Here is a 20,139-nt window from a genome sequence, read left to right as displayed (position 1 = left end):
TCCCTTGCCGCTCATCATTCCAGCGTAGAATTTCACTTCTCTTCTGTCGTCGTAATGGGGAAGCCACATTTACGGGGATCTGAGTCATTGCTTAAGGGGCTTTGAGCCATTCATTGTCTTACTTAACGGACAGATTTAATTTTGAAGAATCGCAAACGGAAATGGGGCTGGCGCATGCTCCAAACCACACCGCCGAGCAAACTCGAGAGGTCGAACGCAAGCTTTCGTGGTTCGACAACAACTTGTCCCTCATCAGTGAGATCCGTTCCGACGACCGGCGTCGCAATGCCTGACCATCAGCTTCTAGATGGTGGTTCGCACTATCTCACCATAGCTCCAGATGAGGGTCAAGTACCGCTTTCTTCGCTATACGATGAGCATGCAGAAGAGCTGGCATTTCCACAAATCTACTTGGGTTATGCATGGTATATTTTTTAACTGCGCTAACCCACACGGACAAGGACGAGGCAGACAAGACAAGACGGGCATATATACCATGCATGTCAACCAACTAGCCCGACTTGGAGCTCTGCTTGGGTCCACCTCGGAAAATCACCGGTCCCCACGCCACGCCGTTTGAAAAGGCCAGTAGCGAAATACGCCGCACGGATAGGCGCGGTGTCTCCTTAATCACAAGGGCGCATTCCACCAAGCATAAAGTTGATGGCAAAGGGGACGGTTAGGTATACAAAGGGACAAGCTTCGCTTATCATTCATCTTCACGGAGTGGAAGGGCCGACGAACTTCTGAAAAAAGAATCTCTACAGGGGCGGTATGTCCCTCTTTCGCTGTTGTTCTTGTGGGAAATGTCGAGCACCCACTTAATTGTACATAGGAATTGCACAGCTTTCTCCATTATTCCGAACCGGTTTCACTTATACTGTCTTTTTTTTCTTGCATTGCTGCAGTTTTCGTCGCCAACACGTCAGTCTCTTCTTGTATACCGCCTACCTACGGACAATCCTTTTCTTCGGTGCATGTCATCAAACAGTATGCCGATGACGACAGCAAAGAAGAAGAGGAAGAAGAACGATGCGAATGTACTGCCTATTCGATACCTAAAAAGTTTGTTAGATGACCACCTCAAGAACCTCCAAATAAATGCAGTAATAGCCACAGATGCTTCTGTCAGTGAACACAAGACAGGAGTGGGTATATTTTCGGCATCATTAAATTGGTCTTTCTCCCTTCGACTACCCGACTTTACGCCAATATTTCAGGCGTAGTTATTAGCGATCATCCTAGCTCTACGAAAACTTCCCACATCTATTACTTCCGCCGTAATCTTAACCGACTCCTTCTCTGTTTGCTCCGCTTTATCAGTGCCCAATTCATCTATCATTCTCCGAGAATTTCATTCATCCATCCCCCAACATTTGCGCCTTATCCATCTGGTATGGGTGCCAGGGCACGTGGGGCTCACTTTAAACGAATCTGCAGACGCACTAGCAGCGGCATCTCTTAAAGGCCCGGTACTGTGGATCCTAAGACCTTCGGCATGCATCACTTCTGCGAGATTTAAAAACTTTTCTGTCCAAGAAGAACATGTCAAATCATGTGTACTCAATAACACCAATTTTCAACACCTTGGGTTTCCTTGGCACAGCAGATGGTGTTCAACAAGAAAATTTGAAGTGTCGTTTACTAGAATGCGTTGCCGAATACCAAGGCTTAATTTCTATGCCCATAGGTCTGGTTTGGCGCCTTCCCCTCAATGCTTTTATTGCAATGAACCCGAAAACTATGGATCATTTCTTTATAGAGTGTCGTAGGTTCACCATACATAGAAAACGACTTCTAGAAGGTCCCCTCCGCCAACTTGGATTGACCATTACGCTACCTATCATTCTATCTCTGGGGGCGTCGGCACTAGGACACTGTAATAGGAACGTATGTGATGCCATATTTAATTTTGTAATGGAAACAAGGAGACTTCCATGCTAATTTTTTTCACAACACAACAAAAATGTTTGCTTCAAATTTTAAGATGCTATAGCATGAAAATTAATATTAACGATTAGAATTCATTTATTATGTCATTCTTAAGTAAGAAAATCCCATTTAGGTATCCTTCATTTTTCTTCCCAGTGCCGCCCGATTCATGGCCAATCCACCGCAGTGGGTTGTGCTATTTCTATAGGCACCAAACCAAACCAAACCAAACCAAACGATCCACAGGGATGCTTTTCTCGCAGTTTACAATTTCACCAGAGACACAAAGAGAGTACCTTGCTGAATTCCTAAAATTATCACTTATTCCTATCATTTCACTTCTTTACGTGAAACTATTTTGTCTCAATTGATAACAGTGTATTTTGCTTTCTAATTTCGATATTATATTTATTTAACCCACGCTCTACTATGCAAATGTAGTTTTAGTTTTAATTATAGTAAAAAAAATACTTGAAACCGTCCGCTTCTTGGCTAATACCCCGTAGGGGGTATGAGCCAGCATTTGGGAGACAAGACAAGAGCGTGCCCCGTCGACCTCGACGCGTCACGGCAAAGATTCGACGTTGCTGAACAGCTTCAACTCGGTCTTCCCGGAATCGAGCACTTCAGCGAGTCAGCCAAGCAGCTCGCGTACTCTTCGCAGGCTCTGCGCCTAGGTCATCTCGTGCCTGGTCATCGGAGCTGGGGTCTCTCACACGAGATCAAGCGGTTCAATCCAGCGAGAAGGAATCAGAAAGCGAGTCGACCGAGCAAGCGTCCTGCTGCCGAGCCTTCCTGAAAAACCTGAGCCTCGACCGCGGTCGTGACCCCTGCGAGGACTTCCAGCAGTAATTGTGCGCGTGCAAGGCGAGAAAGAAAACGTTCAAGTTCCGTTGGAACAATTGGAACACCCGGGAGGCTCTGCTTTATTCTCGAGACCACATCAGGCACCTTCCGGGAGGCTGCTTAGCGTTCTACTCACACAGTGCGAGGCTTTGTTGGACAGTGGACCTGAGCATCTTGTGACGGAAATGGCGCCAGCGATCTTGCGCGGTGCAAAGCTTCTGCGAGTAGTGAACGCTGACCAGCTGCTGCACTTTATGGTGTTTCTTTCTCTCAGGCTGCGCACCAAGGCGTCCATTCATATCTCAATCGCCGACGCACCCTATCCTAAGCTTCAAGTTGGAGTTCCCCACGAAGCACTCGCCTCGTCTTTCGCCTCTTTAAACGATATTTGTCCCGAATACGTCAACAACGTACTAAGTGCAGTGTAACTTCACACGGGTGCCTTACTCCAGTGCGGAGAATTGTTCGCTTTCGAGACAAGTCTGGAGAACCAGCTTAGTGCTATCTCCAGCTGCAGTCCTTCATTGTTTGAGGCACAAGGAGCCAAGACAGCTTGGAGCGCACTGTCTCGAGAGGTCTTCGAGTCTCCTTTACTGGATGTCCGGATGGTCTGCACTGATATGCCGTGTCGCATCTTCGCTGTTTTCAGGCAGCTCGCGATGAGCGCCAGCAAGTCACTTCCGTCGAGCATTGTTTTTCGCGCACGCTCTTGCACCGAAGTATACCAGCATCTGACTGCTAACGTCACTGCGAGATCCGGCTGCAACTCTATGAATCCTTTGTTGTTCCAAGACTTTCCAAACCTGTGGATGTACCTTTACGCGGAAGTTACGGTTAGTGCGCCGAAGAACCCGCACGTCAGGGACATCTTCGTCGAGGTCACCACCGCGCTCGAAGCCGCCGCTGCAAGCATCGTGTCTCGTGAAGACAGCAGATCGCTGCTTGGTTACGTACAAGGATTGAGTCTATTTACGCCACTCGTTGTTGTCTCACGTGAAACGATAGCTCCGGCGCCTGTAGGCAATTTTCAGTACACTCTTCCTCCTCGCCAAGACGTTAACCTTCAAGCTGGGTGCTGACGCGCGATTCTGTGTACGTCTCGGAGCTCTGGCTGGTCGTGACTCCGTAGGTATACGCGCTCCTTGATATGCTGAACACGCGCAAAATCCTGATGAACCTTCCGGCACTCGGTGTTCCGAGGCCAAGGCCGTTTGGTCGTACTTGTTTGAGAAGGCGAACAAGCGGTTCGTCGCGCTGCTGGAGAATGAAAGAGAGCCGTTGTCCTACCGCGGCGACAGCAACGGCACGTTGAGGGATCGCAGGAACATTCTTTAAACCGTGCTGGCACTTTTGACAGTTTTCAGCACCGTAAACACCAAGTCGAGCAACGTCTCTGGAGCTGGTTGGGAGGAAGTCACCAACAGCCAGCTCTTCTTCCTCAGGCTCGGTGACTCTCTCTGCGGTGTTGGAGACAAGGATGTTGCGAGCCTCCTCAACGTTGCTGTACGGCATAACTAACTATTTAGAGTGTTTTCGGCCGCTTGGAACGCGGTTACGTCACCAAACAGCCGCGTTGCACCGACGCTGTCGCGAGTACGGCCTTACGAACAGCCTACGCTCAAACACAAACTTATTACAGGTGATTGTTCCAGCTTGCTTTGCTATTAGCTTCCCTTTTCTTGTGAATGTTGTTATATTATGGTTCTTATCAATCACGGTTATACTTTCTCTGAAGAAATGCCAAAGTTTATCGTCGCTAAGCCTCTGTTTTACTCACATGATATAAAAATGGGGAGCATCGGAAAATAATTTTTTTTAATTTAGTCTGTGTCAGGGGACGTAGTGCGGTATGTGAAGCGTCTTGTGCGTCCTTCAGACGAGGAATGGGCCATTACGGTACAAAAATGACAACCAAAGGTGCAAGTTACATTTATTAACACATTGAAAAGGTTACGTGCCTAACTTATGTTACAACTAGTGTGGGTCCTACGGTCTAGTTTTGCGATCTTGTTCGCTTCCCTATTCGTAGCTGGTCCATTTGTTTTGCACAGAGTGTTTGGACACTAGGGTAATGAAATGGGCGCCCTACTGGTGGCGGCCGAGTCTTCCATGCGCCACTCGAGCCCGCCGCACTCTGAGATGGTTTGGGGCTCCTGCGCTTGACTTGATCTCCGGCGTTTGCGTTCGCTATGAAAACGGCCACCTTCCGCCAATGTCAAAGGGTTGTATATTCCTTTCGCCTGCTGCCCGAGTCTCATCACGCCATTTCTGGACCGTACGTGTCGAACGCCGCGGGGTGTGAAATTTCTGCAACTAATTTCACACGTGCAGGTATGTTAACTCCTGGTGAGCACCGGTTTGAGCTTGATAAATTAGAGCTTCTATGGCGTAGTGAGCTCTCTGATGCGACCATTCCTGCCAGGATGGACAAACATACTGCCAAGCTACGCCTCTCTGAATGCCGCCCGCGAGGCTACATATAGATCCGATTGCGCCATGCATGGGGTGAGACATGCATGATTGAGTAATGGCTTCTTTCCTCAGCACAACGATACCAAAGTAAAGCTCATTGCATCTATTGACGCATTAGAAAGCTTACGTGCTAAACTTATGATACAGGTCGTGGGGTTCCTACGATGTAATCTTGCATTCGCACTGGCTCACAATTCGTTGCGGGCCCGTCGTAGTCAAATGTGGTGGGCACGAATGGGCATCCCTTCGTCTTGCTGCCCGAGTCTCTTCACGCCATTTATGGACCCTGCGTTTCGAACGCGGGCATGCCATAACCGAGCCAGCGTGGAATTTCTGCAAAAAAAATGGACGACTTGTAGGCCTTATAACTCGTAATGAGCACTGGTGTGAAATCGGTGGATGACACCTACCACGGCTGAGAGAGCTCTTTCAAACGCGACCCCTCCGGCTCGGATCGACAAAAGTACGGCGAGATATGCCTCCATGGACGCCGAGCAATAATCTAAATTCATCTCAGGTTGCGTCATGCTTGGCGCTATAACGCCGACATCCGTGCACGCGACACATGCATGATTGAGTAATGGCTTCTTTCGTCTACGCAACGATGCCAAAGTAAGGCGCATGGGTAGTGCCATTGGAAATATATAGGCAATATTGCTGCAACATCTTTTGGTTACACGCGGGTTTAACAATGACTCCCTGTGACCGATTTAAATGAAACACGTCAAAGAGCTTATTGGCAGTTCAGCCTCACATCGTGAACAACTTTCTCATACACATAAGAATGCCAAAAGACGTCAAATCCACGAGTCAATCGTTTATTTCTTCGCTAAACCAACGCGTTATTCACATTCACAATCAAGGCTGCAGCAAAACATATATATATATATACTTGTGATCGTCGTTTTTCATCCAAGCAATTATCACACGCGTAGCACATCCTTCACCAGGTGGGTTAATGCAGCAGCTTTTATTTTGTTGTAGCGCACGCTGAACGACAGGGCAACAGAAAGGCACATTTTACAAACCCGCAGTGCCAGTACGACAAAGAGCACTGCTCAACTGAACACCGCCGAACATATTCCGCAGAAAAGCTCGCTACAATGGTGATCGATTTTTCCGCAGGGCAGCCGCCGTTTTACAGTTGCAAAGGGAAGCCAATATCTCGAATGGGCCCACTAAAGCGAGAACTCAATTCTCTGAATGGCTCTTTCTATTCAATAATTCAGCTTTGCATGAAGGCTGGGCACATGCCTTGCCTGGATTTTATGCTGCCTGCTCCTTTCTTCGTGCGCGTCAGCAGCGACTTGGTTGCCGTGGCTGCTAGGAATGACAAAAATAGAGCACGAGAAAAAATGCCAGCACGTTCTCCTTTCCCTTTTTTTCACTAACGCCCAAAGTGCGTTAGTGAAGCGCACTCTGGGCGTTAGTTAACACCCAAAGTCCTATCAGCATTTCTCTCAGTAAAGTGAATAAAAAGGAAAAATACGCTTATGGCAACTTCACAGGGAGCACGTTAACCCGTTGCCTTTCCTGCACGGCATGAGTTTCTAGTGACTAAGTTGACCCACGACCGCTGAACACTGTGAATCACGTTTTAAGCAATTTCACGTTGCTCCCCTGAAAGTGTTACAATGTAATCTTTCACGGAAAAACACTCGTATATTTAGATGTGGGTGCACGTTAACAAACCCCAGGTAGTTGAAATTATAGTCCGGACTCCCCCACTAAGGCATACAAGTTGCAGGTGAAGTTAATCGTAAATTGGGGGGTTTTACGCGCCAAAACCACAGTGAGGAACTTCGGATTAATTGGGATCTCCTGCGGTTCTTTAACGCACACACAATACAGGATACATGAGCGTTCTTGCATTTCACACCTCGTGCCCCTCCCCCATCGATATGCAGCCGCCGCGGTTCGGAATGAAACCTCGGGCTTAGCAGCAAAACACCGTAGCCGTTAAACCACAGCAATGCGTTTAAAAATTTCCAAGTAAGTTTGAGGATTTGCATGTGCAAATCAAGCATTGACCGGTTCAATAAGTTTTCCCTTTTGTGTATAGACTTTCGAACAAAGGAGAGACGCCACCGAGGCAGGAAAGTGTTCTTTCCCACCTAACAGATGACGCCACTGCACATAGTGTTAACGCTGTGCAATAGCGAAGAAGATACCTTATCTGTCCTCAGAGTGCGATGAGACTATGCGGTGGCTGATTTATACCATTTATTTCTTGCTGTCACCACGCACTGCAAGTAACACGGACGAAATAGGATCGAATCGAGCTACCTGGGCACTGCCATGTTTTTACGCAGTCACGGTAACCGGCGGGAGCCGTTCCCATAAACTTACCGGAGCCCAGTAAACTCCGCTTACGTGCAGCCGTGGCGGCTGCTGGCGATAATGGTAAGACGGCAACGACGTCGCGGGATCGAATCCCGGCCAGGGCGGCCGCATTTCGATTGGGGAGCGGAATGCAGAAAACACCCGTGTGCTTAGATTTAGGTGCACGTTAAAGAACCCCTAGTGGTCCAAATTAATCCGGAGTCCCCCACTACGGCCTGCCTCATAATCAGATCGAAGTCTTGGCACGTAAAACCCCGTCATTTATTAAATTTTTAAAGTAGGTAACGCTATGCTATATCTCTCTAAGCTAATGTCTCCGGCATTACTTTCTGAGAGCCGAAACAGGCATGACTTTCTGGGCACTTTCATAAAGTGTTGTCAAGAAAAAAAGCCTACAGGAAAATGAAGCGCTCAGTAAAGTGAGTGTAATATTTACTAGAACTCAACCGTAAAACAAAAAAGGCGAATCGCCACGCCCAACTGAAACATTTTGCTGTTGGCTGACGTTACGCTCCACAGTACACGATGGAAACACCTGAGAAGAATCTGTGCGCCGTCAACTACTTCAAATGTGTTGCCGGGCTTATTATTTGTTCTGTTTTCCTTCTCCTGAAGGCTCCAATGTTGCTTTTGCTAATAAATCTGTTTTTCCCTTTCGTTAATATTTCATTTGAACCATTTTATATTTTAACATCTCCCACCGAACTTTGAGTAAGCGTGCTCTCAAAACTCCAAGAAGGTCTAGCTCAGTTTCCTCGACAGTCCGTTAATATTTGCGACAGCTCACGTTAAGTGAAACCACAATCTGCCAGAAATTTCTAAGCAGAATACTGTTTTACAGCGAAGATGTTAAGGGCTCACTCTTCGATGGTCGCGTCCAGATGTAGAAAAAAACTCGCATTGGCCGTATGCTGTATGTGCGAGTGATAGCGCGCGAGGGACACGTGCTTTCACGGGGAGCGAATGCACGGCGGAGAGCAAACCGCGACTTCTTCCGTCGCGCGAAAGGCCGTGGGGGGACGGGAGCGAGGAAGGGGAGGCGACGTTTAGCTGCGGAACCAAATGCGTTCCTTGCGACCTGGCGCAAGAGGAACTGGCGACTCAATCTCCCACGCGAAAGGAGGACAGCGGGAAGGCAGCGCGGGAGGGAGGGGTTGCGGCTTCTGCTCTGTGAGCAAATTGTACTTTGCGCGTCACCGGGCGGTCGCGCGCACCGTATTTTAAAAGCGATCTGCAACACCGCTCCTACCTTTCTATGCGCTGTGCTTTCGCCACTCAGTTTCAGTTGAAGCGATAGACTGCACGAACCTTCGTCTGCTGCTGCTGGCGCGTTTGCTCACGCCAGCGTTTTGACAGCGGTTGTGTGCGGCCACACAAACAACGCACACAACTGTTGTCGACGGTGGAGGCGTTTTGGTCGCGTTCGCACCAAACGTGCGCGGCGTTGGTTGACGTGTTATGAAGAACATGCCAACCTTTGCCTTACACCCTATGGCGGCCATAGCGACCATAAGTTCATGTTACCTGTGGTCACTAAATAAATGAAAACCACCGGATCATATCTATTTCTCATCCTTTAATTCAAATAAACAATTACACCATCACATGTTCATAGCCATAATTGGAAATAGATAATTCCCACCATAGTACAGCTTCGCTGGCCTTCCATCTCCACCCCAGTCGAAGGGCTGACAGTTTTTCAGCTGCGGTTACTGCCACTCTCAATGAGCTGGCTGGTCGCTACACTAAAGTACGTCGGACGAAACCTCTGAAACGTCGTTTTCGCGTCTCGCGCGAACATGGTCACTAGCTGGCAACCATATATAGGCACCCCTCACGAGATTAACGACTAGCTCGCCCTCAATGCAAAGCTGTCAGCTGCAGCCCTAACGAAGTTGTTGCCGCGTGCTCCACGATAAAATAAACGACATATGCATCGCTACATGGTCCGTTGAAATGGGCCTGACACTTCGAAGCGCACGTGAAGTGTTGGCATAAATTATATATCGACCGAGCTCGACATAAACAAAACAAGTCGTTTAAACATCTGTTTTCGCCAGTTTGTGTGCATGTAAGAGGCGTGATTCATTTCCGGAGGAGAGGAGCTTCGGGGTTGCAATATGTTTAGCGATCCGCGTCGCCATATCAAGCAATCCTGGCTATGAGCCCTTCTCATTTGCCTTTTTCCGCGGTCTTCATTACATCTCCTTAGAGTCATTTATCCGGCCCTCAGCAGTTTGTACAATGCAGTGATCATGTTTCTGATACACTCAAAGTCACATCAGGCGTGGCTCAGGAATCAGTCTTAGCACGGATATTTTTTTTATTGTTTATAAATGATCTGGCCAGCGATGTTATTGCAAAGATCAGGTTATTTGCAGACGAATGTATATTGTACAAAGCGGTTAAAGACTGCGATGACCAAATTGAACTAAAGAGTGCACTGAACAAAGTACCACGCTGGTGTTCAGACGGGCAGATGGTGATTAATTCCGATAATGCAATCGCACTGTCAATAAAAACAACAAGACAAGCTTAACCTCTTCTTATGGCTTTAACAACATTGCGCTCCGTAACTTAAGCCAGTTCTAATCGCTATCGACGCCTAGATTCCACGAGAGAATAGTTATGTCGTGCAGGATTCACTCTAAACTCGAGCTAAACTTATCAACTAAAGTTCTTATATATGTTACAGCACAAGTGTTTTAAGATAAACCACACAGGATACGTTGAAAATAACAAAACAAGACAAACATGATCCACACATTGTTTCACAATTCACTAATATTTTTTCAAAAATAACACATTTTATTATACTTTTTTCTCAGTTTCGCCTCTATTGACCCTTTTCGCGGAGCAATTTGTTCTCGAGCAATGAGAGGGCACTTTCGGCGGCGCGCCATACGTTGCCTCAGCGAAAGCGCACGAATACGAAAAAATTACCACTTCTGCCCTGTTTCTGTGATCAGCTGTCGGAAATGCAACTGGGTTTTCGATCACGCACTGTGCTGAATTCGTGCTGCAAAATGTGGAGCGGTGAATTGAAGACGTTGCTGCAAAAATAGTGACTGGCATATTAATGAATGGAATGAGTATGTGTGACCAATTAAGTTCACGGACCATTGCTACATACGGACAGCCTCTGTTGCCGGCCCTTCTCGATCTACTACTTTCCTTGTGGATAAAAAAAATCACTTATCTGCCAGCGTTGTATCGCTAACCTACAGAGAAAAGACTTCAACCCCGGAACGCCGGCAACAGTGAGTACCGCTCGTTAAACAATGACAAAGAGAGTAGCGACACTTCCTGGCATAGTACGTTTCGCGCACGTTATCTACACACATTGACCCCAACTCGCACGCAAGCTTACGCGCACTCTATCGCCAACGTAGTAAGAATATGTGAATGGGCGCACACTTGAATCAGTGCGCCAAAGCATGGGTGACAGCGAATACACCGACGGCACACGAATGGTCGAAGCTGAATGTTTCGTGACGGTCCACAGGAGTAAGCGAGTTACTAGCGATAATACATATTTGCTTCAAGCTATTACGAAATACAGAACAGCTACGTTCCAAGCCTTATGGGCAGCAATACTAAATCTATTGCAACTGAGCACACCTGCGAGCGATTAGGCAGAAAATAATCAGGTAGTGACCGCACCGACGAACTCCACTCAGTCAGAAACGTTACAAACAACTGCATCAAAGTATTTGCCAAATAAAGAACGAAGAGCAAAACACACTGATCCTGATTCAATTCATACTCGGAAAGCTTGGATAGCTTGGAATACATTTTTAGCCTCGTTTTTAGAACAAGCACAATATACGCTGCTCGCACAATGTGGGCAAAGCTTAATGAGCTTCTAAAGTCGCTTTCACATGTCCTCTGAAGCTGTCGCCAATGCTTCGTGTCGACCACCCAGTCAGTCATCATACCGTATTGGTGAAGCAGCGCACTGACAATTCAAAGTGGAGAGACACAAGAAAACACGACACTCGCTGCACTCGCAACTATCTTATTTTGATGATTATGATGATGTATGATGATTAATCACCAACTCGCCCAACTTTCCACATTACTGAACTTCACCCAGTCAGTGTCTGCGATATCTTCCGAAACAGATGTTTCCTGAGCCACTCCGGGTGCCATGTACACCTATTGTAAACACCGAGGCAACGGAGGCAGCTGAGGCAAGCAATGGACGCGTCACCACGTGATAAAACATGGCAGCGCCCACGGGATCGCCGGGATCACCTCTTACCTTACAAAGGACCCGCATATTTTCGCTCCAGAACTTTGTAATGTCTCAGCCAGTACTCTTCACATCGTGGTCAGTGATCTGAAGAAAGATCAGCAAACATTATTTGAACAAATATTTCCTATAGCGACATCAATGAACGTTTCGTCGGGCTGCAGCTACATCCTCCGCGAAGCCCACGCGAGTCTTCATTGAAGGAGCCTTTGCTTGTTTTAGTGTTTCAGGTTGAGAGAACGGGCGCGTACACTCGAGTGGCTTTTGTGTGCCTCCGAATTTCGCGCTACATGGGAGATCAGATGCGGGACGGCGGTAGGAAGGCAAGGTCACGCAAGATAACTTTAAAAAATATTAAAAATGAGGTGATAGAACGATATAAAACCAAGCTTTCTCGGTCACACTCCGAACGCCATATGCCATGAACAACCGCAGAGCAGCGCTGTGTGTTCGCACGAGGCTGCGGCTTCCTAGAGCTATTGTAAATTTCAACACAGTTTTGAGTCCACTTCCTTGTCAGCCGCGTGGAACTGTATACGCCATTCTCCGGGTGCTTCTTTGATGTGAGTCAGTGCAGCGCATGTAAAGTTCAAACGTGCCTGATCGCTAGATTTCGTAGAAGATGGCGGTGTCACCGTAATCCACCTTGCCTTAGTTTAAGTATGTTATTCATGGTTTCGAGCGAGCTGTAAGCCAAAAAGTTGTCGCAGTTTCACCTGAAAGGCGAAGCATCAATTGCGATAGCAAACTTGTAGAGAGCTAAACGGAGTAATGATATTAGCATTATCAGCTGTATAAACTTGGACATGCAGCAGCATCGGCAACACGCAGAACTGTTGTCGACGCCATCGGCGTTTTGCCCGCGTTCGCTCAAAATGCGTGCGGCGTTGGTGACTGTTGCCGGAGCCTCTGATATAAATAGGCACTGCGTGCCGCAGCTAAACGTCGCCTCCCTTCCCTCCCCCTCCCCCACGGCCTCTCGCTCGTCGGAAGAAGGCGCGTTTGCTCTACATACATGGTGATTGTGAAGAACAGAGACGCCTACTTCTGCAGCCCTTAAGCGAGCACGGCGCAGAACGCGCGTTTGTTCTCCGCCATGCGTTCACTCCCCGTGAAAGACGCGCCCCTCGCGCCCTTTCACGCGCACATACAGCGTTCGGCGCGCGGCGACGATTTCTTCTCCAAATGACGTCATACGGAACCTCACGGCGACGGCGACGCCGACGGCAGAAATCTGCTTTTGAGTGTCCATATAATTGCTATCGCAATAATATGCATGTCGAGTATAGCGGCAGGACGGCAACGACTCTTTTTCTTATTTTTTTTATTTTGCACTGGTAAACTGCCGTGTTATTGTCGAGCTGCTTGACATCACAACATAGAGATGCAAGAGACATGCTACGCAGCAACAGGATGAAGCTCTTCGGTGCGACTGCATGTGTTCCATCAATAACAAAAACACGTTCGCCTGTGCACACACTGCCAATCCGTAACCTTTTCCTTCGCAAGAACTCCTTGACATGAAGGGGGAGGCACGCTGGCTACTTCTAGTCCTCTCCAGAAAGAGATCGATGGCCGATGTCATGTTTATCACGGCCGCCACTTGACTGTAGAGGCATGCACTGGTGAAACGGCTAGAGCCACCTAGCACATACATGTGCTGCTGCAGGGTAAAGCCAGCCCTCTTATTTTAAAGCAAATGGCTTCCTTTGACTCTTTCGCCCGTTTTCATCGTGGTCGTCGCACTTTCACCGACGATGCAGATTGAACTTGCTGTTGTTTGTTCGTTTGTTTGTTTGCGCGTGTTGCCGTTGCGACGATGCCATTCTTGGCCCATTCTTTCGACAACCAAAATATGTCTGAGCGCGCTAATCTGGAAATACCCTGAACACCAGTGACAATTGATCATTGAGACCAGTGGCATTCATAAACTGTAGAAATGCGCGCAACGTTTTTCAATTCCGCGACGCTTGGGGCCACGGTCCAAGAATATCTGTCGCTGAAAATGGTATGTGATCCACCATGCATTTCAAACAATTCCGCGACGCTTGGGGCCACGGTCCAAGACTATCTGTCGCTGAAAATGGTATGTGATCCACCATGCATTTCAAACAACGTCGCGTTCGGCGTCATAACGACTGCAAAGCACAACACGTGTTTGATCACCTCTTCACAGTTGCATGAGCCCAAGACATGCGTGCGTCTGACATTCCAATTAGGAATGGAAGGCCTTCGTAAAAGCCACCCCTAGCCAGAGGCGGTACAAAGTCAAGTTGCATAACGGCAAGCATTTGCGCAGTCCGTCGCTTCAGTTTATCGTTGTTAGTCGTCATTCTGCACTGGTCGTCGTCGCTGGTTCTGTGCCATTGTCGTCGTCCGCGTCGTTCTAGTTCTACTAACTGTTTTTTGTAGTAAATGACTGCATATTTTGTCATTTTAATTTCTTGATAACACGATGCCATGATACTGATGTCATGAGGCGGACGTGCTGCCGTAGTAAACGAACGACGACGAGAACGACGAAGACACGAGTGTGCTTATGCGATTTTCTCTGAGATTTTATGGGGTCATAATTTTCTACACGCGATGGACATGAAGAAACATTACGGAGATCCAACGTACATACTGGAATCTATGTGAATCGAAGCTTTCTTTAAGCGAATAATTAAGCGCTATACAACTGTTTACCTTCTGGGCAGCGTTTTGCAACATAGCGGTTACCTGTCTGCCGGGAAATACACCAATACGCGGAAACTCAAACGACGCGAGCCATGCGATCAATTAGCAACAAACATGGCCCCGAGTAAAAATAGCACTGAATATCTGATCTGGCAATGGAACTGCCGGGTATTTCACCGGAAACGAGGAAACCTGCAGCAGTTCCTCTTAGGAAAGGAAACCCCAGATGTCCTAGCCCTGCAAAAGACTATGGGACCGGCAAGATTATCAGGGTGCAAATCCTACGGAGCCGCTGACGAGAAATCACTCGTTGTAACCTTCGTCAAAAGAAACTTGGCAGTGATGCAACACGAAACCGCGGTATCAATCGGAGAGCACGTCCTCTTAGAAATCATACCGGCACGTAAGAACGACGGCAGCCTCTTTGTCCTGTACATCTACAGCTCTCCAAGACACACAAGTAGGTTCAGGCCCCTGTTCCGAAAAACTCTTGACATAGCAGAGCGAAACACGGTGGTAGTAATAGGGGACTTTAACGCGCCGCACCCCACGTGGGGCTATCGCAGAAGAACCGTCAAAGGACAGAATCTCTGGATAGACGTACAGCAGGAGGGGCTCGCACTTATTACGGATCCTCAACAACCCACGCGCATGGGTAACAGCGTGAGCGTGGACACCACACCCGACCTCACGTTCACAAAGAATACAAAGGGCCCCAAGTGGGAAAACACACAAGACGATTTGGGCAGCGACCACTTCATTATAACCACAACAATACACACGGGACCCACAAAAAAGAAGGGTCGGAAATTAACGATGGTGGATTGGGATATATTTAGACAGGCCCAAGAACACACCAACACAATGACAGACAGATACACAAGGCGGTAAAGCAGGCTACTCGAGAAATTCCCGAGGAAGCAGGGCTCGAAGCAGCCAATAGCAAACTCCACCACCTTTGGGAGGCGCGCAGTAGCCTACAGAGACGGTGGAGGCGCCAGAGGCTGAATAGAACCCTGCGGTGGCGAATAGCGCGTTTAGACAGGGAGACTGAGGATCACGCGAACCCCTTGGACCGACAACAATGGAAGTCCACATGCAACAGCATGGAGGGCCAGCTCAGAGTGGGCAAAACGTGGAACTTCCTCCGATGCCTCTTAGACCCCGAGGGCAGCAAAACGACACAGAGACAGAACCTCAACAAGATCGCCCACAATTACGCGAGAACCGACGACGAACTCATTCGCGACATACAGAACAGATACATAGGAAGCATTACGTGAGAACCACAGAATGCTTACGCGGGCAAGGAAAACCCCGCATTAGACGAGGAGATCATGGAGGCAGAGGTGAGGGCCGAAATACTCAGGCTACGCGCAAAGTCGGCACCGGGCCCGGATGGTATCACGAACAAGATTCTCCGAAACCTAAGTGACGAATCTATGGCGGCAATAACAAAGTAAATGAACGCTTGCTGGGAGCGGGGCGCAATACCGCCGCAGTGGAAAACTGCGCACGTGGTGATGATCCCCAAACCCGGGAAGAAATTACTGACTGAGAACCTCAGGCCCGGTAGAGCGAGCGGTATCCCCATCAAGCGCGCGCTAAGGGGGCATGTGAGAGCGCGTCTCCTATGACGCGGTCGTGGCTGCGCAAGGCTGTCCATGCAGCTAAGCGCCGACGCGACCCGCGTGCAGTATCTTGAAGGTAATCTGTGGCGGCACGCTTCATGCGAAATGGCTGGTCGCTTCACGCGCGCTGTCTTCCCTCGCGCTGCACTCTACTAGTACACCGTACTCCAGCAGCATAGTGTTGGAGATTGCGCCGTCTCAAGTTTCGGAAGCACGTTGTAGTAAGGGGCAGCATGAAGTGATCACTCCGCCAGGCCGGCATTCTTCATCACGCTAGCTGTGAACGAGTGTTTGCAGTCACCAAGTGAGATTTGTTCATTTTTGCCTGCGCGTGCATGGCACCATGCTTGTTTATTTAATTAGTAGGCGAATGTTTACTAGAGTTTATACGGACGACAACCCTATACGAACCTTACTTCGTGTAGTATTTTAATACTTTGCTATCGTTATCAGTCCCTTGCCTTTCAAGCGAAACTGCGACTTGGAACTGTTCATCCTACATTACGCACTAGCTCATCCTCCTCCTCCTCCTCCCCCGTTGATGGCGGGGAAGAGTGAGCTCTGCCTAGATAAACGCTGCCAAGGATAGCAGTTGCTGCTTTGCCGAAGACAATTGTCCTTTTCGATCCATTGAATCCTGACACACTCTTTGTTCTATCATTGTTGATCATTTCAATGCCTCCATCTTCCTGTAACCATCTGTCTTGCTCGTGCTTCGTTTAGAGCAAGTACTTGACGGTAGCAAGAAGTGAGAGAACGTTCAATCACAAATAAAAAGACTAATCTTTAGTTGGTGACAACCTGACACTTAAAAGGTTATATGTACGCTATCCAACAAGAACACAATTTGCACATAATCACCAGCTAATTAAGTTGCCTTATTTACCTGACGTGAAGCTGTTTCGCGTGTTTTAAACAAGAGTTATTTTCTGTGCAGGTTGATCTTTGTGCGACTGGGTTCCGAATGCCACCTGAACGTCGAAGAAAATTTGTGGAGGATCCTGACAACACTCCTCTGCCAAAGGTAACATTTTAGCTTGGAACAACTAGCTCTTATTTTTCAATTGGCCTAGTATTTACATACCAGAGCAACGTCATTAAGCTGTGAGCGGACTCCAGTTATCTCTACTTTCTTTCACAGGTGAAGGGCACGTGCACTGCATTTTTGTGCGAGGAGTGTTCTTATAATTAAGTTGTCACCGACAACAGCCACAACCTTGGCGTTGTACTGCTGCTGTGTAATTTATAATGAAGTGTTAAAGAAATAGAACACGCTTACAGAACGAATTACATTGGAGATTAACTAGAAAAGCAGAGTGGTTTGCTGGGCGAGCTGATGCATGCTAAGCGTGAAAGGGTTCCAGCATAGTGGAAAACGCGAGCACAAGTAAAAGGAAGGAGAAGGGACAACGCTGTCCCGTCTCCTTCCTTTCACTTGCGCTCGAGGTTTTTCCGCCTCCTGGAACCATGTTACCCTTAATTAGAAAAGCAATTGTTATTGATATTGGGCCACGGATACCGCGCGAGTGTGCAGAAAGGCAACATGAGAATCACCATTCCGTAAGAGTCACGGGGAAGCGGAGGGTTCTAGTTTTGCTCCTCCTCGCACTCAAGCTCGAGGTCACCCGAGCAATGTTTGCACAGAGACATCAAGCACAGACATCAATGGACAGCTGAGTGGGGCGGTCGACTGGAAAGAATAAGACACTTACACGCGAACAGATGGAACAGGCTTCGCGAGACTATCCGTCCTCAGCGATCTCTGTCGCTTAATATTTCAACCAGAGAAAGCAAAAAGAAACCAAACTAGAAATGTTTCTCCGGGCAAACAGGTGGAGCTAGCCGGATCCGCTGCCCATGAGAGGCATCCGTTATCTGCGATTTACAAGCAGAGCATTCCATAATGAAGCATTCTAAGCAGAGCATAAAGCAGCAAAGCAGTCGGCCAAGCATGGTCGCACGTGCCAGCGTCTCTCTCTCTAAGCCCATATGTGGAAGGACTTTCCTAATTAACCAAAACGTGATTCTTCTGTTCGTGGGTCATCTTCATTTAATTAGCGTGCTGATCCACGACAGCCGCGAGGCAAATAAACAAGCTAACACTGGAACAATTTACTTTTCCTTACACGAGCACACAGTGGCAAGGCCTGTGTGCTGCTGTAGCCCCGAACCGCTCGGTTTGTTGGGCTCTGTAATTACTCACGGTGCAATATCTTGGCGTAACTGTTTACCCGCAGTTCTGATTCGCTGCACGAACTAAAGCACTAATAAGGTCTTCCTATTCAAGTTGTTGGGCCGAGTGCATGCCTCAGCAGAGCAAACGGTTTGCAGTTGATGTCACATACGATATACGAGACATGTGACCAAGCTGTGGTATTTTCTGCTGTTCCACAAAAGCCTCCGTCCTATATAATAATTTCTTTAGCATTCGTAGGCTGCAAGGTTATTTGTTGCCTTAATATCAGCCCTTATCCTCCTACAGAGTTTCACATTAAACCTATTGGTAAGGAGCTACGTTTGCTTCTGTTTGTTCCGACTCGGGAATTCTTTTTTCCTGAATAATTCTTGTTGTTTATTAGATTTTAATTCGATGCTCAGAGTTTTCAGCGATATTGTAGTTCGGTGTGTATTGGTAAGTAAGATAACAGAATAAAGCTGATCACCGGTGCGTTCTTCATTGCCTTTTCACTTGGGTCGTTTCGGGCTGTACGTTTACAAGCATGAGTTGACAAGGTTGTTTTATTGCCAGTGTGTAAGCGGTGGCCTCTGTGTGCCACAAACATGCCACGGCTCTTTTAAAATAGTAATTTTAAACATGTAACAAATATATGCCTCATTTACGAAGAGAACCTCAGTTCTCTTCATAAACGAGGCAATCATTTGTTAGAGGTACAATATTCTGTCATTAGAAGAAGACCAACATTAAGCAAAAACACAATTTTAAAACTAAGCACGTGTACTGTGAAGGCGTACAGGGAGCGCCACTCAATTTCTCTGCAAGCCCTGTCCGTGCGCAAAGCGCGACGCTCATGTACCAATAGAGCTTCCTAAAATAATTACTAGAGGAAATTCTCGCGCTGCGATTGTTCGTCTGTTACGAGAAGGAGCCCTAGAGCTTGTGATATAAAGCGTTCTCGTGACGCTGGTTATTATGCTTTATCTTACTAAATGTTTAAGCACTCGTAGTTTTCTTAACAAAGAGAGGTTACTTGTCACTACGCGCGCGCGTAATAATTACGAACTGTTGTAGTTGTGTGTTCTTGGAAATGATAAACTTGCTAAATCACAAAGCCGTTCAAAACCATAAGGACAACGTTTAGACAAATTTACGTACCACCCGTAATTCTCATGCCAGCTGACTCCCCCCCGCACTTCTTTCGCAGACACCATAGTGACAGAGTTCCCTGTATTAATTTTTCTTGGAAGCTCTGAAACTCCATCATGCCCTCCGAGATCGAACAGCGCGATTTCGGGGGCCATGATTATACCCAGTTAGGCGGCACCCATTTTAAGACGACCTATAGAAACCGAGGGTTCTCAGTCACCTGCGGATCATTCCATACGAGCGTCCGTGCGTGTGGCCGGTCTGCAGTTAGTACAATTCATGTCAGAAAAGCTATTCACATTCTTTATTCAGAGAAAAGCTGTCGCTTCGGTCTCGAACAGAGAAGCAAAGTCTCAAAAACGGGAACATCTGATCATGCGCTTGAACTTCTACCACGAGTTCTTTTCACTCTGAAGCCGTACAGTCACTAAACCGCAGCCCCGACGCTTGTGCGCGTATTGAGCACGATGAAATGCAGTGGGACTCCAAATGAACTGCGTCTTGGCCTTGTTTGTATTTGCTGAAATTAATATTTGGCCCGCAGAGGACACAGCCGCTCGTGTCGTCGTCAGTGTGTCTTTACTTCTGTGTTTGTCCTCTTTGGGACAAATATGTCTTTAAGCAGTGGGACTGCTTTAGCTTTGCAGTAAGTTCAC

The sequence above is a fragment of the Dermacentor silvarum genome, chromosome 8 (assembly GCF_013339745.2).
Source record: "Dermacentor silvarum isolate Dsil-2018 chromosome 8, BIME_Dsil_1.4, whole genome shotgun sequence".
Taxonomy (NCBI): Eukaryota; Metazoa; Arthropoda; class Arachnida; order Ixodida; family Ixodidae; genus Dermacentor; species Dermacentor silvarum.
The sequence above is the reverse complement of the archived record's forward strand: the minus strand, read 5'-3'. Positions refer to the sequence as shown.